This window comes from Numenius arquata, chromosome 24, assembly GCF_964106895.1.
Source record: "Numenius arquata chromosome 24, bNumArq3.hap1.1, whole genome shotgun sequence".
NCBI classification, from domain to species: Eukaryota; Metazoa; Chordata; class Aves; order Charadriiformes; family Scolopacidae; genus Numenius; species Numenius arquata.
The window spans coordinates 6915701-6922721 of NC_133599.1; positions in this window are offsets into that span (position 1 = coordinate 6915701).

A 7021-nucleotide genomic window follows, 5' to 3' on the forward strand; every position below is an offset into this window, starting at 1 on the left:
CCTTCTCTGGGGATACTCAAAACCCACCTGGACACGTTCCTGTCCAACCTGCTCTGGGTGACCTTGCTTTGGCAGGGGGTTGGACTATATGGTCTCCAAAGGTCCCTTCCAACCCCGACTGTTCTGTGATTCTGTGAAATACTACAATTTAATTGACCTTTGTCTTGGTGGGGATGAGCCTGGTAGCATGGGCAGATCCCTCACCAAGCACTGGACACAGGTCACACTCTGTCTTCTCTCATTGTGTCACTCCTTAAACACCCTGGAATTGTCCCTGCTGGGACTGCCGGAGCCAAACCGGGAGTGAGGCCACAGAAGACTGATTTAAAATCCCAGGATTTTTAAATGAGTGCTATTTTTGAGCTCTTCCCACACACACAACTCAACATCTCCTGCAGATCGCCTCCAGCTGACAACCCTGAGCTCATGGTGCTGCTGCCTCCGCGCTCTCTCTGCCTTTGAGCTTGTTTCCATCCTGCCAGGTGCCTGGGGATGGATTTTAAAACCTGAAGCTATACATGTAGTCAGGTAGTCAGTATAGAGTCATTGTTAGTGACCTGAGATAAATTTTCAGCTAAATGTAGAACAAATTCTGAGTTAAGAAATCTGTGTGTGGATTTAAGACATTATCCTGGCCTAGAGGCTGATCATTAATTCATAAACTTCCTTCTCAGAGGGGTAGGATCAGTCTGTTTTAAGGCTGCATGTGAAACAAGAGTTTGGAGGATTTGTTAGACCTTAGATGTACTAATCTAGCAAGCAAAGGATTGGTGAGATACAGCAGCTGGAGATGAGAAATCAGTATTTAGCCAGGAGGGCAGTTAGCTACTACCTTCAGAGCTGGCAGATGCTCTGCCATGTAGGATCTTTAAACTGTTATGCAGCATCTCTTTCTCTAGATCCAGTTCAATCTTTTTTTCTTTTACATCCAGGGAAAACTAAGGTAAAAATTGCATATTGAAATTAAACTTGATATCACAAACAATGAAGAATACCACACAGAAAGTACTCTTATACTGTATGTTTATGAAGTAGGTACACATTCTTAGTTTTTGAATATTGACAGATACATTGAGTTGTTCTCCACATTAATGTTCTTCATATATTTTTTCTTTTACATAAATATTTTAAAATAGGAAAAAAGGAATTCAACTAGAGAAAATAAAACCCATCAACTTTGTAAACATGTGAACAAGAGCAAGGTACATCATATGGCTCAGAAATAACACACAAATAAACTTATGACAATAACTGTGGTATGTAACACAGTAACCGGAATAATTTGTAGAGCAGAGGTTTGGAAAACAGGCATGTCATCCCCATGTGGTCGCATCACACAATGGTGATGGTATCTAGAACATGCTGTAGGAATGCACCACGCTCTCAAAGACACACAGAACAAGGCCCTGAGCAATCTAACATTGATGTTGCCTTCTCTTTGAGTGGGGTGGGACTGGAGACCTCGAGAAGTCTCTAGACCTCCCATCTAAATTGCGCTTTGAGTCTATGTTAACGTCCACAGAACTAAACTCCTTGACTTGATAGGAATTGTGGTCCTGTCCTTGGAGTGACCTCTGGGATTGCATAGAGCGGTCCCAGCTAGTACAGTATGGGGAAGAAACCTGGGAGAACCTTGTCTGTAGGCTTCCTTTTGGGTTGCTCCCTCAGGCTGGCTCAGACTGAGAGACCTCTTGCCACTAGGACAGTGCCAGCTCAGTAAGTGGAGGAGCCGCCTGTGTTGTGGCATATTTGAAGAGGCAGTTGGGATGTGGTGGGATGAGGTAGTGTTGGTGGTCTGCGTGGCATGACTTTTGTGGTAGATGGTACTGAATCTTACATGTGGCAGACCGTTCAGGCCAGCTGGCGCCTGGCTCCTCATGCCCCCAGGACTACCCTGAAGAATGGCCTGACCAAAACACACCACTCCTGGTGACTGAGATGTTCTCCCAGCCGTGTGCTAGGACATCAGCAAAGCAGTTACCCAGCAGATGCACTGTCTTGGCTCAGCGGAGCTGCAATACATCCTAGTTTAGTATCTCCTGCACAAGCCATGCCGGGAAAGCTGCTGTTACGCTGCCGCTCATGCTGCAAATCGAATCTGGTTTGCCCCAGAATTAATATACAGAGACTGGATCTCCAGGTCACGTAGGCTAAGAACACTGCAACGAGATCCCCGTGCAGCTCAACATCTCTGGCTGTTTCCAGCCCTTCTCTCAAACGTACTCAGTCTTTCTCCTTAGAAAGTCAAGTCAGGCCATTTCACTTGGGAACCCAAATTCACAGTCTGAGACATTTTGCTTTTACTGTTTCTTGTGGATCATGGTTGAAATCTTTCCTGTCCCTTCCTTACTGTCCTGTACCTCACAGTGATGAAGGTCTTCAGAGCTGTCATTGGCCACCAGAGTAATCTGAGAAATGCAGTACTTCCACAATTGGCCATGTGTTTTGGGAACTGACTGATGTGGCTGAGACAAACATAACTCTGTCCTAGGGAGGCACAAGGATTCAAGGAACAGATAAATGAATTTTGGAAGGGCTGAGAGTGCATCGAAGACAAATAGGACAGGGCCATGCCAGACGTGTCTGCCTTCATATACCCGCAGAGCTCCCGGTGTCAGCATGAGTCGCGGGGACTAGTCGGTGGTGTCAGAGGAGTGAAGACGTGCAAGAACTCCAGAGAGACAACACAGATGTGCACAGAAGAGATCAACAAGAGCTTTAGCCTAAGTACAGGCAAAAAATTACAAACTAATTTTAAATTGCGAACAAAGTGATTTTAATTTAAATACTTCTTAAGTTATAAAAGTCTTTTGGAGGCTTAAATGTAACAGAGCTAATGTACTGCTAAACATTAGACTGATGTCTTTCATTGTTCATTCTCAGAGAAAATATTTTATGTTAAACATTCTTTTGATTTCCGACACCATCTCCAGTTTTGCATACCAGATCTTAAAAAAAAAACCCAAACAGCCAAAATCCCAAAATGCAGCATTTTTGTTCTTAAGAGCTTCCATTTTTTTCTGGACTCTCATACCTTTGGTCCCACACTAGACAAATTCATCGTGCTTGCTGGGCACGGTGTTGTTATGGGAGGAGGAATGGTTTGGAGAAGGCAGAGGAAGAAAGGTTGGAACTGGGTCGACTGTAAGTCACTTAGGTCAAAACTGACAAAAGCCACCACCTCTAGAGGATGGATCTAGAGGATGTTTATGCTCTAGAGGATAATCCTTTGTCAGCTAGAGGCACTCAAAGGCTACAGCACTCAAAGTGCCTACTGTCTTCAGCAAGGCATTGCATCGAGCTGCTCATTTGAGGACGTGTGAGTCTGTTTTCAATTCTTGTGCTGCAGTTTCTAGGAGAAAAAGTCAGTTACCGTATTTCAGCTCTTGTTACAAGCCCTGGGTAAAGAAATGTCTCTATTCTTTTTCATTCAGCTGCCTGATTGATGTTCTTCAATTGAATACACGGCAAGGTTTGCAGGAAGAGGTGATTTCTTGTATCAGAGCAACTGATGTTCCTGCGAAAACAGGCCGGCATTTGGGCACTCAAGCTCTCCTTCAAGCCTAGAGCAGAAGCAGGCCACTCCAGATTCTTCTTCAGCAGTGGTTTACCAGTTTGGGATGGGCAAGGTTATTGTGGCTGTGATCATGGAAGAGCCCAGACTCTTTGATCCTCCACTTCTTACATGTTGATTTACAATCTGGCTTTACTGTGGAGCAAGCCAACTGGATCCCTGGGTGAGAAACTCATGCTTGCTGTCGGGAGTGGGGGGAAAGGGAACCAGGCTGGGCTCCCTCCTCAAGAGGTAGCAGAGTTGTGACCATTACTGTTGTGGCCCATGTTCATCCATAGCTGTCCCAAAATATTCCACAGTACCTTCCATTCTTCCTTTTATGCTCTCTATGTTTCAGTACCCCTCTACAAAACTCTGTGAAGAAGACACGACAAGTCCCACTCTGATTTTCTGCTTTGCAGGGGAGCAGTTCTGTTGCCTTTTCTCGTGTCTGGAAGAGGCTTGTTGGAGCTGTAGAGAGAGCTGGGAGCCATCTGGCTGGGAACGTATCAGCAAAAGGTCACTTCCCTGAATATTGGCCAGGCTGGATGCACCTGCAGGCCGTGTAAATATAAATAATAATAAAAAAACAACTTGGAAAGGTTAGTAACAAGACTGCAACTGTACCTCTGGGGCAGCGTGTCTTTTTATGACTGCTGTGTGAAATCTGTGGAATGGAGTCTTCCAAAGAGCCTCTGGTGATGCTTTGTAAATCTAGAGCCAAGATAGACTTAGAGAGGGTAAGGAAGAACCTCAGACATGGGCCTTAAAAGTCATCGGTGACTTGGGAGTCAAACGGGAGCCCTCCTCCTAGCCAGACATAAAGCCTTTGTTGAGGCTGGGATGATTTCCATGATCTGAACTTTTCAAACATCCATAAGGACATGCTCAAGTCTGGGAGGAGTGATCACTAATAGCGTGTGTGAGTGGGCACTAATAGCATGAACAGGGAGGGCAGAGGGCAAGGAAACATGACGCAGTCTAGGGCAGATATGCTGTTGGAGGTGATGGTTTCTGTCTGCAGCCGAGAAGAGGAGTCAGAAGGATGCATGTCCCCTGACCGAGCAGAGATCCCCACATTGTCATCTCAGAGCTTGGCCTTCTCTGGTCAGAGAAGCAGCAATTCTGGACAAGGCTCATGTTGGGGTCACTTCTACTTTTAGAAGGAGCAACCACACAAGACTAGCTGGAGTTTCAGTTAAGCAACAAGATGCATCACATGCAGGGCCTTGGCTAATTTACTGGGTCATGATCAGGTGTGTCTCCAAGAGAAGCTGCACCTGACCCATCATGGCTGTCTTTCTTCTAGGGCTATCCCACACATCTTCCTTTGCTGATGTATTTTTCTGTAGGGGACTGATAGCTGGCAGGGAGTCAGTGTTGGGCTGGCTCACTGATGGACAATCACAGATGATCATTTTGGGATTGTTTCAGTCTGTACGCGTGGAGAGATTCATAGCAGATTTCAATTTTTTATCTCCATGAACTGCAGGGTGGTGTTACCTTCAGCTGTCTGCAATATGGCTGTTCTAGCCCTTTCCCTGCAGCTGGAGTCAGCAGTGGAAATCCCGTGATTATGATTGTCTTCTTTTTGCTCTTCATTGCATAAAATGGGGGCTGTGGTTCAATAAACGTAGACTTAACAGGGAAAACGTTCGCAAATCCAACATCACTCAGACAGTTTAAATCAAATCTCTAATCCTCCCCCAAGACACCATTACATAACCATTATGTAAACTGTCTCAAAAAATCTATGAAATGTCTCTTGTAAAAATACCCCACCTCCATCATGGAGTTATTGTGAAAACACACTGAAGAGACCAAAAATATTGCCAAGGAGCTATCAAGAGGGAGCCCAAATCCCCACAAAGGAGCCATTGTAAATAGGACCATAAAAAATTGAGGGATCATTGTATGAATCCCTTCAAAAGGCCCCCATGAGAATGCTTCCAAAAATCACACAATAGATTTTTAATACTGGATGCTTTGTGGGATTTTTTTTTTTTTTTTTTTTTTTATGGCCCTTTTAATGGAGTGTTTATGGCTATGCTTTGACATTACAGATCACTTCCAAAATGGCTTCTATGTGGTGTTATTTGGGGCAATTTTAGAGTCACCAAGATGGTCACAGTAAATCCATACGACTTGACTCTAGGGCAGCTTCACAACTGCTTTGACGATTTTCACAATTGTTTCATCAGTAATGCCCCGTGGGCATTTTCTAAGTGTCCCTTTGATGGACTCACTGAGACATTTGATAAATTGCTTTGGTGGGGCCTTAGATCTATATATTTTCAAAACTGCCTTTGGCTGTGGTTTCTGGTGTGCTGGACCTGTAGTTCAGATTTTTTCCAGCTTTCAGAGGACTCACAGAATAGTTACTAGGCTTGGGTTTTGGATGATTTTTCAAATGCTTCTTGGCTTTATCCCTTAGGTGAGGTCTTCGAGTCAATTTAAAATGACTTTTGGATATCAAGGTTCCAGAGTTGGGGAGTGTCTTCAGGAATATTGTAAGAAATGTCTCACAAGTGTGACCTGAGAAGTGCTTTAAAAAGCACTTGATATATTATACTAATTTTTAAAATGGTGTGTGTCTCTGGGGTGTGATTTAGATGTTTGTTGGATGTGATCTGTCAGGTAGTTTCAGAATGTTCCGTGAGCCCGTGTGCAAATGAGTACAGCATCTTCTATGGACACCGATAAGGGCAATATAGCGATAAGTTATAAGGATGTGATGTAGTGATAGCCGTAAGGATGCAGGGAGATGTGTTACTGTAGAAGTGTCCACACACCACGCGAGGGCAGAGTGGCTCCAAGTCTGCTCTAGCAGCTCTACAAAGAAAGGATCTTCCCAGCATCAGTAGGAAGATAAACTCTGTGCGTGTGTGTGTCTCTGTGTGTGACAGTGGCTGGAACGATCCCTGGTATTTCTTCTGAAGCATCCAATTAGGAGCTAATGGTCTCTCTTAGCTTATCAGACATCCAGGCAGGGCAGTATCTGAGTATTGTCATGTTGTGTCCAAGACAAGGCTACTCAGCACTTTATCCAGTCTAGGTCTGAAATTTAAAAGGAGGTGTCTGACATCAGAGTGTGTGTGGCACACAAGCTATACCATCCACTTGCGGGGTGGCTGTGGAAGCATGTCCTTTCTGCTGCACATCAGGGTGTGCTGTGACAGTCCTGCGTCCATGACCTGTTCCCCAAGGATGAATTCCTGGGCATCAGCACTAGAAAGTGGAGGAGTGGTGATCCCCCAACAGCACCAAGCAGAACATGTGAGCACAGGATCTGGAAATGGTTCCAGTGCCTAGGGGTTGACGTGATGCTCTTGTTGCTCAGTGAAGAGCCCACCTGCTGGTTGTCATAGCATGCACTGGAGTTGCTGCCACTGGAACCAGCCTTTTTTCACCTGCCACACATTTAAACCCTGTTGCTGTTTCATTACCCATTTTACCTGACCTTGCTCT